Genomic DNA, 16,368 nt, shown 5'->3' with positions numbered 1-16,368 from the left:
TGATTTTTGAGATTCGGCACCCGCGGTAGAGAATTTTGAGATTCGGAACCCGCAGCGGTGATTTTCGAGATTCGGCACCCGCGGGGCTGATTTTCGAGATTCGGCTCCCACGGGGCTGATTTTTGAGATTCGACACCCGCGGCGGTGATTTTCGAGATTCGGCACCCGCGGGGCTGATTTTCGAGATTCGGCAACGATGATGGCAATTTTCGAGATTCGGCACCTGTGGGGCTGATTTTTGAGATTTGGCACCCGCGGCAGTGACTTTCGAGATTCGGAACCCGCGGGGCTGATCTTTGAGATTCGGCAACTGCGTTGGTGATTTTCGAGATTCGGCACCGGTGACGGTGATTTTCGAGATTTGGCACCCACGGGGCTGATTTTTGAGACTCTGCACCAGCGAGGGCCGATTTTTGAGATTCGGCACCCGTGGCAGTGATTTTTGAGATTCAGCACCTGCGGCGGTGATATTCGAGATTAGGCACCCGCGGCGGTGATTTTCGAGATTCGGCACCCACAGGGATGATTTTTGAGATTCGGAACCTGCGGCGGTGATTTTAGAGATTCGGCACTGGTTACGGTGATTTTCGAGATTCGGCACCCACGGGGCTGATTTTCGAGATTCAGCACCAGCGAGGGCCGATTTTTTAGTTTCGGCACCCGCGGCAGTGATTTTTGAGATTCGGCACTCGCGGCGGTGATTTTTGAGATTTGGCACCTGCGGCGGTGATTTTTGAGATTCGGCACCGGTGACCGTGATTTTCGAGATTCGTCACCCGCGGGGCTGATTATCGAGATTCGGCACCCGCGGCAGTGATTTTCGAGATTTGGCACCCGCGGCAGTGATTTTCGAGATTTTGCACCTGCGGGGCTGATTTTCGAGATTCGGCACCCGCGGGGCTGATTTTTGAGATTCCGGCACCCGCGGCAGTGTTTTTCGAGTTTCGACACCGGTGATGGCGATTTTTGAGATTCGGAACCCCTGCGGGCAGATTTTCGAGATTCGACACCCGCAGCAGTGATTTTCAAGACACGGCACCCGCGGGGCTGATTTTTGAGATTCGGCACCCGTGGCAGTGATTTTTGAGAATCGGCACCTGCGGCGGTGATATTCGAGATTAGGCACCCGCGGCGGTGATTTTTGAGATTCGGCACCGGTGACGGCAATTTTTGAGATTCGGCATCCACAGCGGTGATTTTCAAGATTCAGCACCCGCGGCGGTGATTTTCGAGATTCAGCACCCGCGGCGGTGATTTTCGAGATTCAGCACCCGCGGTGGTGATTTTCGAGATTCGGAACCCGCGGCGGTGATTTTCGAGATTTGGAACCCGCGGCGATGATTTTCGTGAATCGGCACCCGCGGGGCTGATTTTCGAGATTCGGCACTCGCGGCAGTGAATTTTGAATTTCAGCACCGGTGATGGTGATTTTCAAGATTCGGAACCCGCAGGGCGGATTTTCGAGATTCAGCACCCGCTGCAGTGATTTTCGAGATTCGGCACCCGCGGCGGTGATTTTCGAGATTCTGCACCCTCGGCGATGATTTTCGAGATTCGGCACCTGCGGGGCTGATTTTCGAGATTCGTCACCCGCGGGGCTGATTCTCGAAATTCAGCACCGGTGACAGTGATTTTCGAGATTCAGCACCCACAGCAGTTATTTTTGAGTTTCGGCACCGGTGATGGTGATTTTCAAGATTCGGAACCCGCAGGGCAGATTTTCGAGATTCGGCACCCGCTGCGGTGATTTTCGAGATTCGGCACCCGCAGCAGTGATTTTCGAGATTTGGCACACACGGCGGTGATTTTCGAGATTTAGCACCCGCGGGGCTGATTTTCGAAATTCGGCACCCGCGGGGCTCATTTTTGAGTTTCGGCACCGGTGATGGTGATTTTCAAGATTCGGCACCCGCGGCGGTGATCTTCGAGATTCAGCACCCGCAGGGTGGATTTTCGAGATTCGGCACCCGCGGCGGTGGTTTTTGAGATTCGGCACCCGCGGCGGTGATTGTCGAGATTCGGCACCCGCGGGGCTGATTTTTGAGATTCGGCACCCGCGGCAGTGATTTTCGAGATTTGGCACCCGCGGCGGTGGTTTTTGAGATTCAGCACCCGCGGCGGTGATTGTCGAGATTCGGCACCCGCGGGGCTGATTTTTGAGATTCAGCACCCGTGGCGGGGATATTCGAGATTCTGCACCCGCTATGGTGTTTTTTGAGATTCGACACCCACGGCGGTGATTTTTCAGATTCGGCACCCGCGAGACTGATTTTTGAGATTCGGCACCCGCGGCAGTGATTTTGGGGCTGATTTTCGAGATTCCGGCACCGGTGATGGTGATTTTCGAGATTCGGCACCCGTGGGGCGGATTTTTGAGATTCTGCACCCGCGGCGGTGATTTTCGAGATTCGGCACCCGCGGGGCTGATTTTTGAGATTCGGCAACGATGATGGCAATTTTCGAGATTCGGCACCTGTGGGGCTGATTTTTGAGATTTGGCACCCGCGGCAGTGACTTTCGAGATTCGGAACCCGCGGGGCTGATCTTTGAGATTCGGCAACTGCGTCGGTGATTTTCGAGATTCGGCACCGGTGACGGTGATTTTCGAGATTTGGCACCCACGGGGCTGATTTTTGAGACTCTGCACCAGCGAGGGCCGATTTTTGAGATTCGGCACCCGTGGCAGTGATTTTTGAGATTCAGCACCTGCGGCGGTGATATTCGAGATTAGGCACCCGCGGCGGTGATTTTCGAGATTCGGCACCCACAGGGATGATTTTTGAGATTCGGAACCTGCGGCGGTGATTTTAGAGATTCGGCACTGGTTACGGTGATTTTCGAGATTCGGCACCCACGGGGCTGATTTTCGAGATTCAGCACCAGCGAGGGCCGATTTTTTAGTTTCGGCACCCGCGGCAGTGATTTTTGAGATTCGGCACTCGCGGCGGTGATTTTTGAGATTTGGCACCTGCGGCGGTGATTTTTGAGATTCGGCACCGGTGACCGTGATTTTCGAGATTCGTCACCCGCGGGGCTGATTATCGAGATTCGGCACCCGCGGCAGTGATTTTCGAGATTTGGCACCCGCGGCAGTGATTTTCGAGATTTTGCACCTGCGGGGCTGATTTTCGAGATTCGGCACCCGCGGGGCTGATTTTTGAGATTCCGGCACCCGCGGCAGTGTTTTTCGAGTTTCAACACCGGTGATGGCGATTTTTGAGATTCGGAACCCCTGCGGGCAGATTTTCGAGTATCGACACCCGCAGCAGTGATTTTCAAGACACGGCACCCGCGGGGCTGATTTTTGAGATTCGGCACCCGTGGCAGTGATTTTTGAGAATCGGCACCCGCTGCAGTGATTTTCGAGATTCGGCACCCGCGGCGGTGATTTTCGAGATTCTGCACCCTCGGCGATGATTTTCGAGATTCGGCACCTGCGGGGCTGATTTTCGTGATTCGTCACCCGCGGGGCTGATTCTCGAAATTCAGCACCGGTGACAGTGATTTTCGAGATTCAGCACCCACGGCAGTTATTTTTGAGTTTCGGCACCAGTGATGGTGATTTTCAAGATTCGGAACCCGCAGGGCAGATTTTCGAGATTCGGCACCCGCTGCGGTGATTTTCGAGATTCGGCACCCGCAGCAGTGATTTTCGAGATTTGGCACACACGGCGGTGATTTTCGAGATTTAGCACCCGCGGGGCTGATTTTCGAAATTCGGCACCCGCGGGGCTCATTTTTGAGTTTCGGCACCGGTGATGGTGATTTTCAAGATTCGGCACCCGCGGCGGTGATCTTCGAGATTCAGCACCCCCCTGACGAAGGATCACTATCCGAAACGCGCGTCGGGGCGCGTTCATATGAGGACTGGGCTGACCTCGCTGATTTGAACTATTGATTGAGGTATAGTGTGCTCCCTGCATTGTTATCACAGCGTGACTGTTCGGTCAGCTGTGGCACTTAGGGCCATATGTGAGCCTTAGTGACTCTTTACATCGTTTTCTCTACCAAGATTGGTTAGCTATTAATTCCCATGTATATTGCTTGATAGTATTGTACCGCGCACTGCTTTCACCTATTGGCAATATTGCACTGTCGCACTTTCTTTGCTCTATGTATCTTCACTATAAGGTATAGATATATTGCATGGATATTTTTCCTGCGTTAGTTTTATCATTGCTTGTGATTTTTTCGCATACTGTTGCTTTTGCACATGTGGTTTGCAATGTGATGTGCACATTGGTATTTGCACTATATACCTTTTTATTAAAATATTTTTTCCTCTCCTTTAGACACTTTGGTCTTTATAGTTTGATTTTTATGGTTTAGTATTTACTTCAGTGATTGGTTGTGGTGTTTATACTTAATTTTCCTCTGCACTGTGGTTCGGTACTTACTTATATATACACATATATATATATATATATATGTATATATGGGTTCTTAGATATATACATGGGGTAGGAGTTACACCCTCTATCTCATATTTATTACGGTTGAGGTCAGCCATCGTTTCTATATACCTTTTTTATCATTATCTTGGTATATATATTTTCAGTCCTTATATGTACCTTTTTGTTTTACGAGTATTTGATATATACGTTTGTTTGCCAACTGTATCTAAATAAAGGCGTTTGTTATATACATCTCCTGTCTGGTGTTTTACCTTGCTTTTATCCATACACTGGCTATGGTTGCAATCACCCGCAGGGTGGATTTTCGAGATTCGGCACCCGCGGCGGTGGTTTTTGAGATTCGGCACCCGCGGCGGTGATTGTCGAGATTCGGCACCCGCGGGGCTGATTTTTGAGATTCGGCACCCGCGGCAGTGATTTTCGAGATTTGGCACCCGCGGCGGTGGTTTTTGAGATTCGGCACCCGCGGCGGTGGTTTTTGAGATTCGGCACCCGCGGCGGTGATTGTCGAGATTCGGCACCCGCGGGGCTGATTTTTGAGATTCAGCGCCCGTGGCGGGGATATTCGAGATTCTGCACCCGCTATGGTGTTTTTTGAGATTCGACACCCACGGCGGTGATTTTTCAGATTTGGCACCCGCGAGACTGATTTTTGAGATTCGGCACCCGCGGCAGTGATTTTGGGGCTGATTTTCGAGATTCCGGCACCGGTGATGGTGATTTTTGAGATTCGGCACCCGTGGGGCGGATTTTTGAGATTCTGCACCCGCGGCGGTGATTTTCGAGATTCGGCACCCGCGGGGCTGATTTTCGAGATTCGGCAACGATGATGGCAATTTTCGAGATTCGGCACCTGTGGGGCTGATTTTTGAGATTTGGCACCCGCGGCAGTGACTTTCGAGATTCGGAACCCGCGGGGCTGATCTTTGAGATTCGGCAACTGCGTCGGTGATTTTCGAGATTCGGCACCGGTGACGGTGATTTTCGAGATTTGGCACCCACGGGGCTGATTTTTGAGACTCTGCACCAGCGAGGGCCGATTTTTGAGATTCGGCACCCGTGGCAGTGATTTTTGAGATTCAGCACCTGCGGCGGTGATATTCGAGATTAGGCACCCGCGGCGGTGATTTTCGAGATTCGGCACCCACAGGGATGATTTTTGAGATTCGGAACCTGCGGCGGTGATTTTAGAGATTCGGCACTGGTTACGGTGATTTTCGAGATTCGGCACCCACGGGGCTGATTTTCGAGATTCAGCACCAGTGAGGGCCGATTTTTTAGTTTCGGCACCCGCGGCAGTGATTTTTGAGATTCGGCACTCGCGGCGGTGATTTTTGAGATTTGGCACCTGCGGCGGTGATTTTTGAGATTCGGCACCGGTGACCGTGATTTTCGAGATTCATCAACCGCGGGGCTGATTATCGAGATTCGGCACCCGCGGCAGTGATTTTCGAGATTTGGCACCCGCGGCAGTGATTTTCGAGATTTTGCACCTGCGGGGCTGATTTTCGAGATTCGGCACCCGCGGGGCTGATTTTTGAGATTCCGGCACCCGCGGCAGTGTTTTTCGAGTTTCGACACCGGTGATGGCGATTTTTGAGATTCGGAACCTGTCATGATTCTCAATGGCGAGAGAACATAGCCCAGCATATATGAGAACTAGCTCTTGGAAGATGGAAACTATACTGACCATGAACTAAACCTGCCGCACAACTAGAAGTGGCCGGGTAGCATGCCTACGTTTTTTTATCCCTAGATGCCCAGCGCCAGCCGGAGAACTACCTAATCCTAGCAGAGGAAAAGACAGTCCTGGCTCACCTCTAGAGAAATTTTCCCAAAAGGCAGACAGAGGCCCCCACATATATTGGCGGTGATTTTAGATGAAATGACAAACGTAGTATGAAAATAGGTTTAGCAAAAATCGAGGTCCGCTTACTAGATAGAAAGAAGACAGAAAGGGCACTTTCATGGTCAGCAGAAAACCCTATCAAAACACCATCCAGAAATTACTTTAAGACTCTAGCATTAACTCATAACACCAGAGTGGCAATTTCCGCTCACAAGAGCTTTCCAGACACAGTAACGAAACAGCAGCTGTGAACAGGAACAAAATGCAAAAACACACAAGGACAAAAGTCCAACTTAGCTGGGAGTTGTCTAGTAGCAGGAACATGCACAGAAAGGCTTCTGATTACATTGTTGACCGGCATGAAACTGACAGAGGAGCAAGGTTATATAGCGACTCCCACATCCTGATAGGAGCAGGTGAACAGAGGGGATGATGCACACAAGTACAATTCCACAAGTGGCCACCGGGGGAGCCCAGAATCCAATTTCACAACAGTACCCCCCCCTCAAGGAGGGGGCACCGAACCCTCACCAGAACCACCAGGGCGATCAGGATGAGCCCTATGAAAGGCACGGACAAGATCGGAGGCATGAACATCAGAGGCAGTGACCCAAGAATTATCCTCCTGACCGTATCCCTTCCATTTGACCAGATACTGGAGTTTCCGTCTGGAAACACGAGAGTCCAAGATCTTTTCCACAACGTACTCCAACTCACCCTCAACCAACACCGGAGCAGGAGGCTCAACGGAAGGCACAGCCGGTACCTCATACCTGCGCAACAATGACCGATGAAAAACATTATGAATCGAAAAGGATGCAGGGAGGTCCAAACGGAAGGACACAGGGTTAAGAATCTCCAATATCTTGTACGGGCCGATGAACCGAGGCTTAAACTTAGGAGAAGAAACCCTCATAGGGACAAAACGAGAAGACAACCACACCAAGTCCCCAACACAAAGCCGAGGACCAACACGACGACGGCGGTTGGCAAAAAGCTGAGTCTTCTCCTGGGACAACTTCAAATTGTCCACCACCTGCCCCCAAATCTGATGCAACCTCTCCACCACAGCATCCACTCCAGGACAATCCGAAGATTCCACTTGACCGGAGGAAAATCGAGGATGAAACCCCGAATTACAGAAAAACGGGGACACCAAGGTGGCAGAGCTGGCCCGATTATTGAGGGCGAACTCCGCCAAAGGCAAAAAAGCAACCCAATCATCCTGATCCGCAGACACAAAACACCTCAAATATGTCTCCAAGGTCTGATTAGTCCGCTCGGTCTGGCCATTAGTCTGAGGATGGAAAGCAGACGAAAAAGACAAATCTATGCCCATCCTAGCACAGAATGCCCGCCAAAATCTAGACACGAATTGGGTCCCTCTGTCAGAAACGATATTCTCCGGAATACCATGCAAACGAACAACATTTTGAAAAAACAGAGGAACCAACTCGGAAGAAGAAGGCAACTTAGGCAAGGGAACCAGATGGACCATCTTAGAGAAACGGTCACACACCACCCAGATGACAGACATCTTATGAGAAACAGGCAGATCCGAAATAAAATCCATCGAGATGTGCGTCCAAGGCCTCTTCGGGATAGGCAAGGGTAACAACAATCCACTAGCCCGAGAACAACAAGGCTTGGCCCGAGCACAAACGTCACAAGACTGCACAAAGCCTCGCACATCTCGTGACAGGGAAGGCCACCAGAAGGACCTTGCCACCAAATCCCTGGTACCAAAGATTCCAGGATGACCTGCCAACGCAGAAGAATGAACCTCAGAGATGACTCTACTGGTCCAATCATCAGGAACAAACAGTCTACCAGGTGGGCAACGATCAGGTCTATCCGCCTGAAACTCCTGCAAGGCCCGCCGCAGGTCTGGAGAAACAGCAGACAATATCACTCCATCTTTAAGGATACCTGTGGGCTCAGAATTACCAGGGGAGTCAGGCTCAAAACTCCTAGAAAGGGCATCCGCCTTAACATTCTTAGAACCCGGTAGGTAAGACACCACAAAATTAAACCGAGAGAAAAACAACGACCAGCGTGCCTGTCTAGGATTCAGGCGCCTGGCAGACTCAAGGTAAATTAAATTTTTGTGGTCAGTCAATACCACCACCTGATGTCTGGCCCCCTCAAGCCAGTGACGCCACTCCTCAAAAGCCCACTTCATGGCCAAAAGCTCCCGATTCCCAATATCATAATTCCGCTCGGCGGGCGAAAATTTACGGGAAAAAAAAGCACAAGGTCTCATCACGGAGCAGTCGGAACTTCTCTGCGACAACACCGCCCCAGCTCCGATTTCAGAAGCGTCGACCTCAACCTGAAAAGGAAGAGCAACATCAGGCTGACGCAACACTTGGGCGGAAGAAAAGCGGCGCTTGAGCTCCCGAAAGGCCTCCACAGCATCAGGGGACCAATCAGCAACATCAGCACCCTTCTTAGTCAAATCAGTCAATGGTTTTACAACATCAGAAAAACCAGCAATAAATCGACGATAAAAGTTAGCAAAGCCCAAAAATTTCTGAAGACTCTTAAGAGAAGAGGGTTGCGTCCAATCACCAATAGCCTGAACCTTGACAGGATCCATCTCGATGGAAGAGGGGGAAAAAATGTATCCCAAGAAGGAAATCTTTTGAACCCCAAAAACACACTTAGAACCCTTCACACACAAGGAATTAGACCGCAAAACCTGAAAAACCCTCCTGACCTGCTGGACATGAGAGTCCCAGTCATCCGAAAAAATCAGAATATCATCCAGATACACAATCATAAATTTGTCCAAATAATCGCGGAAAATGTCATGCATAAAGGACTGGAAGACTGAAGGGGCATTTGAAAGACCAAAAGGCATCACCAAATACTCAAAATGGCCCTCGGGCGTATTAAATGCGGTTTTCCACTCATCCCCCTGCTTGATTCGCACCAAATTATACGCCCCACGGAGATCAATCTTAGAGAACCACTTGGCCCCCTTTATACGAGCAAACAAATCAGTAAGCAGTGGTAACGGATATTGATATTTAACCGTGATTTTATTCAAAAGTCGATAATCAATACACGGCCTCAAAGAGCCGTCTTTCTTAGACACAAAGAAAAAACCGGCTCCTAAGGGAGATGACGAAGGACGAATATGTCCCTTTTCCAAGGACTCCTTTATATATTCTCGCATAGCAGCATGTTCAGGCACAGACAGATTAAATAAACGACCCTTAGGGTATTTACTACCCGGGATCAAGTCTATGGCACAATCGCACTCCCGGTGCGGAGGTAGTGAACCAACCTTGGGTTCTTCAAAAACGTCACGAAAGTCAGACAAGAATTCAGGAATCTCAGAGGGAATAGATGATGAAATGGAAACCAAAGGTACGTCCCCATGAGTTCCTTTACATCCCCAGCTTAACACAGACATAGCTCTCCAGTCGAGGACTGGGTTATGAGATTGCAGCCATGGCAATCCCAGCACCAAAACATCATGTAGATTATACAGCACCAGAAAGCGAATAACCTCCTGGTGATCCGGATTAACACGCATAGTCACTTGTGTCCAGTATTGTGGTTTATTACTAGCCAATGGGGTGGAGTCAATCCCTTTCAGAGGTATCGGAGCCTCCAATGGCTCCAAATCATACCCACAGCGTTTGGCAAAGGACCAATCCATAAGACTCAAAGCAGCGCCAGAGTCGACATAGGCGTCCGCGGTAATAGATGACAAAGAACAAATCAGGGTCACAGATAGAATAAACTTAGACTGTAAAGTGCTAATTGAAACAGACTTGTCAGGCTTCTTAGTACGCTTAAAGCATGCTGATATAACATGAGTTGAATCACCACAATAGAAGCACAACCCATTTTTTCGTCTAAAATTCTGCCGCTCGCTTCTGGACAGAATTCTATCACATTGCATATTTTCTGGCGTTTTCTCAGTAGACACCGCCAAATGGTGCACAGGTTTGCGCTCCCGCAGACGCCTATCGATCTGAATAGCCATCGTCATGGACTCATTCAGACTCGCAGGCACAGGGAACCCCACCATAACATCCTTAATGGCATCAGAGAGACCTTCTCTGAAAATCGCCGCCAGGGCGCACTCATTCCACTGAGTAAGCACAGACCATTTGCGGAATTTTTGGCAGTATATTTCAGCTTCATCTTGCCCCTGAGACAAGGACATCAAGGCCTTTTCAGCCTGAAGCTCTAAATGAGGTTCCTCATAAAGCAACCCCAAATCCAGAAAAAACGCATCCACATTGAGCAACGCAGGATCCCCTGGTGCCAATGCAAAAGCCCAGTCTTGAGGGTCGCCCCGGAGCAAGGAAATTACAATCCTGACCTGCTGTGCAGGGTCTCCGGCAGAGCGAGACTTCAGGGACAAAAACAATTTGCAATTATTTTTAAAATTTTGAAAGTGAGATCTATTCCCCGAGAAGAATTCAGGCAAAGGAATTCTAGGCTCAGACATAGGTGCATGAACAACGAAATCTTGCAAATTTTGTACCTTTGTGGCGAGATTATTCAAACCTGTAGCTACACTCTGAAGATCCATTTGAAACAGGTGAACACAGAGCCATTCAAGGATAAGAAGGAGAGAAAGAGAGGAAGGCTGCAGTATAGGCAGACTAGCAAGTGATTCAATTAAGAGCACACTCAGAACTAGAGGGGGAAAAAAAAAAAAAAAAAAAAAAAATTGTAGCAGACTTCTTTTTTCTCTCCTTTCTCAGCCAGTAATTTAACCCTTTTTTTTTGGGCCGGTCAAACTGTCATGATTCTCAATGGCGAGAGAACATAGCCCAGCATATATGAGAACTAGCTCTTGGAAGATGGAAACTATACTGACCATGAACTAAACCTGCCGCACAACTAGAAGTGGCCGGGTAGCATGCCTACGTTTTTTTATCCCTAGATGCCCAGCGCCAGCCGGAGAACTACCTAATCCTAGCAGAGGAAAAGACAGTCCTGGCTCACCTCTAGAGAAATTTTCCCAAAAGGCAGACAGAGGCCCCCACATATATTGGCGGTGATTTTAGATGAAATGACAAACGTAGTATGAAAATAGGTTTAGCAAAAATCGAGGTCCGCTTACTAGATAGAAAGAAGACAGAAAGGGCACTTTCATGGTCAGCAGAAAACCCTATCAAAACACCATCCAGAAATTACTTTAAGACTCTAGCATTAACTCATAACACCAGAGTGGCAATTTCCGCTCACAAGAGCTTTCCAGACACAGTAACGAAACAGCAGCTGTGAACAGGAACAAAATGCAAAAACACACAAGGACAAAAGTCCAACTTAGCTGGGAGTTGTCTAGTAGCAGGAACATGCACAGAAAGGCTTCTGATTACATTGTTGACCGGCATGAAACTGACAGAGGAGCAAGGTTATATAGCGACTCCCACATCCTGATAGGAGCAGGTGAACAGAGGGGATGATGCACACAAGTACAATTCCACAAGTGGCCACCGGGGGAGCCCAGAATCCAATTTCACAACAGTACCCCCCCCTCAAGGAGGGGGCACCGAACCCTCACCAGAACCACCAGGGCGATCAGGATGAGCCCTATGAAAGGCACGGACAAGATCGGAGGCATGAACATCAGAGGCAGTGACCCAAGAATTATCCTCCTGACCGTATCCCTTCCATTTGACCAGATACTGGAGTTTCCGTCTGGAAACACGAGAGTCCAAGATCTTTTCCACAACGTACTCCAACTCACCCTCAACCAACACCGGAGCAGGAGGCTCAACGGAAGGCACAGCCGGTACCTCATACCTGCGCAACAATGACCGATGAAAAACATTATGAATCGAAAAGGATGCAGGGAGGTCCAAACGGAAGGACACAGGGTTAAGAATCTCCAATATCTTGTACGGGCCGATGAACCGAGGCTTAAACTTAGGAGAAGAAACCCTCATAGGGACAAAACGAGAAGACAACCACACCAAGTCCCCAACACAAAGCCGAGGACCAACACGACGACGGCGGTTGGCAAAAAGCTGAGTCTTCTCCTGGGACAACTTCAAATTGTCCACCACCTGCCCCCAAATCTGATGCAACCTCTCCACCACAGCATCCACTCCAGGACAATCCGAAGATTCCACTTGACCGGAGGAAAATCGAGGATGAAACCCCGAATTACAGAAAAACGGGGACACCAAGGTGGCAGAGCTGGCCCGATTATTGAGGGCGAACTCCGCCAAAGGCAAAAAAGCAACCCAATCATCCTGATCCGCAGACACAAAACACCTCAAATATGTCTCCAAGGTCTGATTAGTCCGCTCGGTCTGGCCATTAGTCTGAGGATGGAAAGCAGACGAAAAAGACAAATCTATGCCCATCCTAGCACAGAATGCCCGCCAAAATCTAGACACGAATTGGGTCCCTCTGTCAGAAACGATATTCTCCGGAATACCATGCAAACGAACAACATTTTGAAAAAACAGAGGAACCAACTCGGAAGAAGAAGGCAACTTAGGCAAGGGAACCAGATGGACCATCTTAGAGAAACGGTCACACACCACCCAGATGACAGACATCTTATGAGAAACAGGCAGATCCGAAATAAAATCCATCGAGATGTGCGTCCAAGGCCTCTTCGGGATAGGCAAGGGTAACAACAATCCACTAGCCCGAGAACAACAAGGCTTGGCCCGAGCACAAACGTCACAAGACTGCACAAAGCCTCGCACATCTCGTGACAGGGAAGGCCACCAGAAGGACCTTGCCACCAAATCCCTGGTACCAAAGATTCCAGGATGACCTGCCAACGCAGAAGAATGAACCTCAGAGATGACTCTACTGGTCCAATCATCAGGAACAAACAGTCTACCAGGTGGGCAACGATCAGGTCTATCCGCCTGAAACTCCTGCAAGGCCCGCCGCAGGTCTGGAGAAACGGCAGACAATATCACTCCATCTTTAAGGATACCTGTGGGCTCAGAATTACCAGGGGAGTCAGGCTCAAAACTCCTAGAAAGGGCATCCGCCTTAACATTCTTAGAACCCGGTAGGTAAGACACCACAAAATTAAACCGAGAGAAAAACAACGACCAGCGTGCCTGTCTAGGATTCAGGCGCCTGGCAGACTCAAGGTAAATTAAATTTTTGTGGTCAGTCAATACCACCACCTGATGTCTGGCCCCCTCAAGCCAGTGACGCCACTCCTCAAAAGCCCACTTCATGGCCAAAAGCTCCCGATTCCCAATATCATAATTCCGCTCGGCGGGCGAAAATTTACGGGAAAAAAAAGCACAAGGTCTCATCACGGAGCAGTCGGAACTTCTCTGCGACAACACCGCCCCAGCTCCGATTTCAGAAGCGTCGACCTCAACCTGAAAAGGAAGAGCAACATCAGGCTGACGCAACACTTGGGCGGAAGAAAAGCGGCGCTTGAGCTCCCGAAAGGCCTCCACAGCATCAGGGGACCAATCAGCAACATCAGCACCCTTCTTAGTCAAATCAGTCAATGGTTTTACAACATCAGAAAAACCAGCAATAAATCGACGATAAAAGTTAGCAAAGCCCAAAAATTTCTGAAGACTCTTAAGAGAAGAGGGTTGCGTCCAATCACCAATAGCCTGAACCTTGACAGGATCCATCTCGATGGAAGAGGGGGAAAAAATGTATCCCAAGAAGGAAATCTTTTGAACCCCAAAAACACACTTAGAACCCTTCACACACAAGGAATTAGACCGCAAAACCTGAAAAACCCTCCTGACCTGCTGGACATGAGAGTCCCAGTCATCCGAAAAAATCAGAATATCATCCAGATACACAATCATAAATTTGTCCAAATAATCGCGGAAAATGTCATGCATAAAGGACTGGAAGACTGAAGGGGCATTTGAAAGACCAAAAGGCATCACCAAATACTCAAAATGGCCCTCGGGCGTATTAAATGCGGTTTTCCACTCATCCCCCTGCTTGATTCGCACCAAATTATACGCCCCACGGAGATCAATCTTAGAGAACCACTTGGCCCCCTTTATACGAGCAAACAAATCAGTAAGCAGTGGTAACGGATATTGATATTTAACCGTGATTTTATTCAAAAGTCGATAATCAATACACGGCCTCAAAGAGCCGTCTTTCTTAGACACAAAGAAAAAACCGGCTCCTAAGGGAGATGACGAAGGACGAATATGTCCCTTTTCCAAGGACTCCTTTATATATTCTCGCATAGCAGCATGTTCAGGCACAGACAGATTAAATAAACGACCCTTAGGGTATTTACTACCCGGGATCAAGTCTATGGCACAATCGCACTCCCGGTGCAGAGGTAGTGAACCAACCTTGGGTTCTTCAAAAACGTCACGAAAGTCAGACAAGAATTCAGGAATCTCAGAGGGAATAGATGATGAAATGGAAACCAAAGGTACGTCCCCATGAGTTCCTTTACATCCCCAGCTTAACACAGACATAGCTCTCCAGTCGAGGACTGGGTTATGAGATTGCAGCCATGGCAATCCCAGCACCAAAACATCATGTAGATTATACAGCACCAGAAAGCGAATAACCTCCTGGTGATCCGGATTAACACGCATAGTCACTTGTGTCCAGTATTGTGGTTTATTACTAGCCAATGGGGTGGAGTCAATCCCTTTCAGAGGTATCGGAGCCTCCAATGGCTCCAAATCATACCCACAGCGTTTGGCAAAGGACCAATCCATAAGACTCAAAGCAGCGCCAGAGTCGACATAGGCGTCCGCGGTAATAGATGACAAAGAACAAATCAGGGTCACAGATAGAATAAACTTAGACTGTAAAGTGCTAATTGAAACAGACTTGTCAGGCTTCTTAGTACGCTTAAAGCATGCTGATATAACATGAGTTGAATCACCACAATAGAAGCACAACCCATTTTTTCGTCTAAAATTCTGCCGCTCGCTTCTGGACAGAATTCTATCACATTGCATATTTTCTGGCGTTTTCTCAGTAGACACCGCCAAATGGTGCACAGGTTTGCGCTCCCGCAGACGCCTATCGATCTGAATAGCCATCGTCATGGACTCATTCAGACTCGCAGGCACAGGGAACCCCACCATAACATCCTTAATGGCATCAGAGAGACCTTCTCTGAAAATCGCCGCCAGGGCGCACTCATTCCACTGAGTAAGCACAGACCATTTGCGGAATTTTTGGCAGTATATTTCAGCTTCATCTTGCCCCTGAGACAAGGACATCAAGGCCTTTTCAGCCTGAAGCTCTAAATGAGGTTCCTCATAAAGCAACCCCAAATCCAGAAAAAACGCATCCACATTGAGCAACGCAGGATCCCCTGGTGCCAATGCAAAAGCCCAGTCTTGAGGGTCGCCCCGGAGCAAGGAAATTACAATCCTGACCTGCTGTGCAGGGTCTCCGGCAGAGCGAGACTTCAGGGACAAAAACAATTTGCAATTATTTTTAAAATTTTGAAAGTGAGATCTATTCCCCGAGAAGAATTCAGGCAAAGGAATTCTAGGCTCAGACATAGGTGCATGAACAACGAAATCTTGCAAATTTTGTACCTTTGTGGCGAGATTATTCAAACCTGTAGCTACACTCTGAAGATCCATTTGAAACAGGTGAACACAGAGCCATTCAAGGATAAGAAGGAGAGAAAGAGAGGAAGGCTGCAGTATAGGCAGACTAGCAAGTGATTCAATTAAGAGCACACTCAGAACTAGAGGGGGAAAAAAAAAAAAAAAAAAAAAAAATTGTAGCAGACTTCTTTTTTCTCTCCTTTCTCAGCCAGTAATTTAACCCTTTTTTTTTGGGCCGGTCAAACTGTCATGATTCTCAATGGCGAGAGAACATAGCCCAGCATATATGAGAACTAGCTCTTGGAAGATGGAAACTATACTGACCATGAACTAAACCTGCCGCACAACTAGAAGTGGCCGGGTAGCATGCCTACGTTTTTTTATCCCTAGATGCCCAGCGCCAGCCGGAGAACTACCTAATCCTAGCAGAGGAAAAGACAGTCCTGGCTCACCTCTAGAGAAATTTTCCCAAAAGGCAGACAGAGGCCCCCACATATATTGGCGGTGATTTTAGATGAAATGACAAACGTAGTATGAAAATAGGTTTAGCAAAAATCGAGGTCCGCTTACTAGATAG

Source organism: Ranitomeya variabilis, chromosome 4 (assembly GCF_051348905.1).
Source record: "Ranitomeya variabilis isolate aRanVar5 chromosome 4, aRanVar5.hap1, whole genome shotgun sequence".
Taxonomy (NCBI): Eukaryota; Metazoa; Chordata; class Amphibia; order Anura; family Dendrobatidae; genus Ranitomeya; species Ranitomeya variabilis.
Note: the sequence above shows the minus strand (reverse complement) of the source record.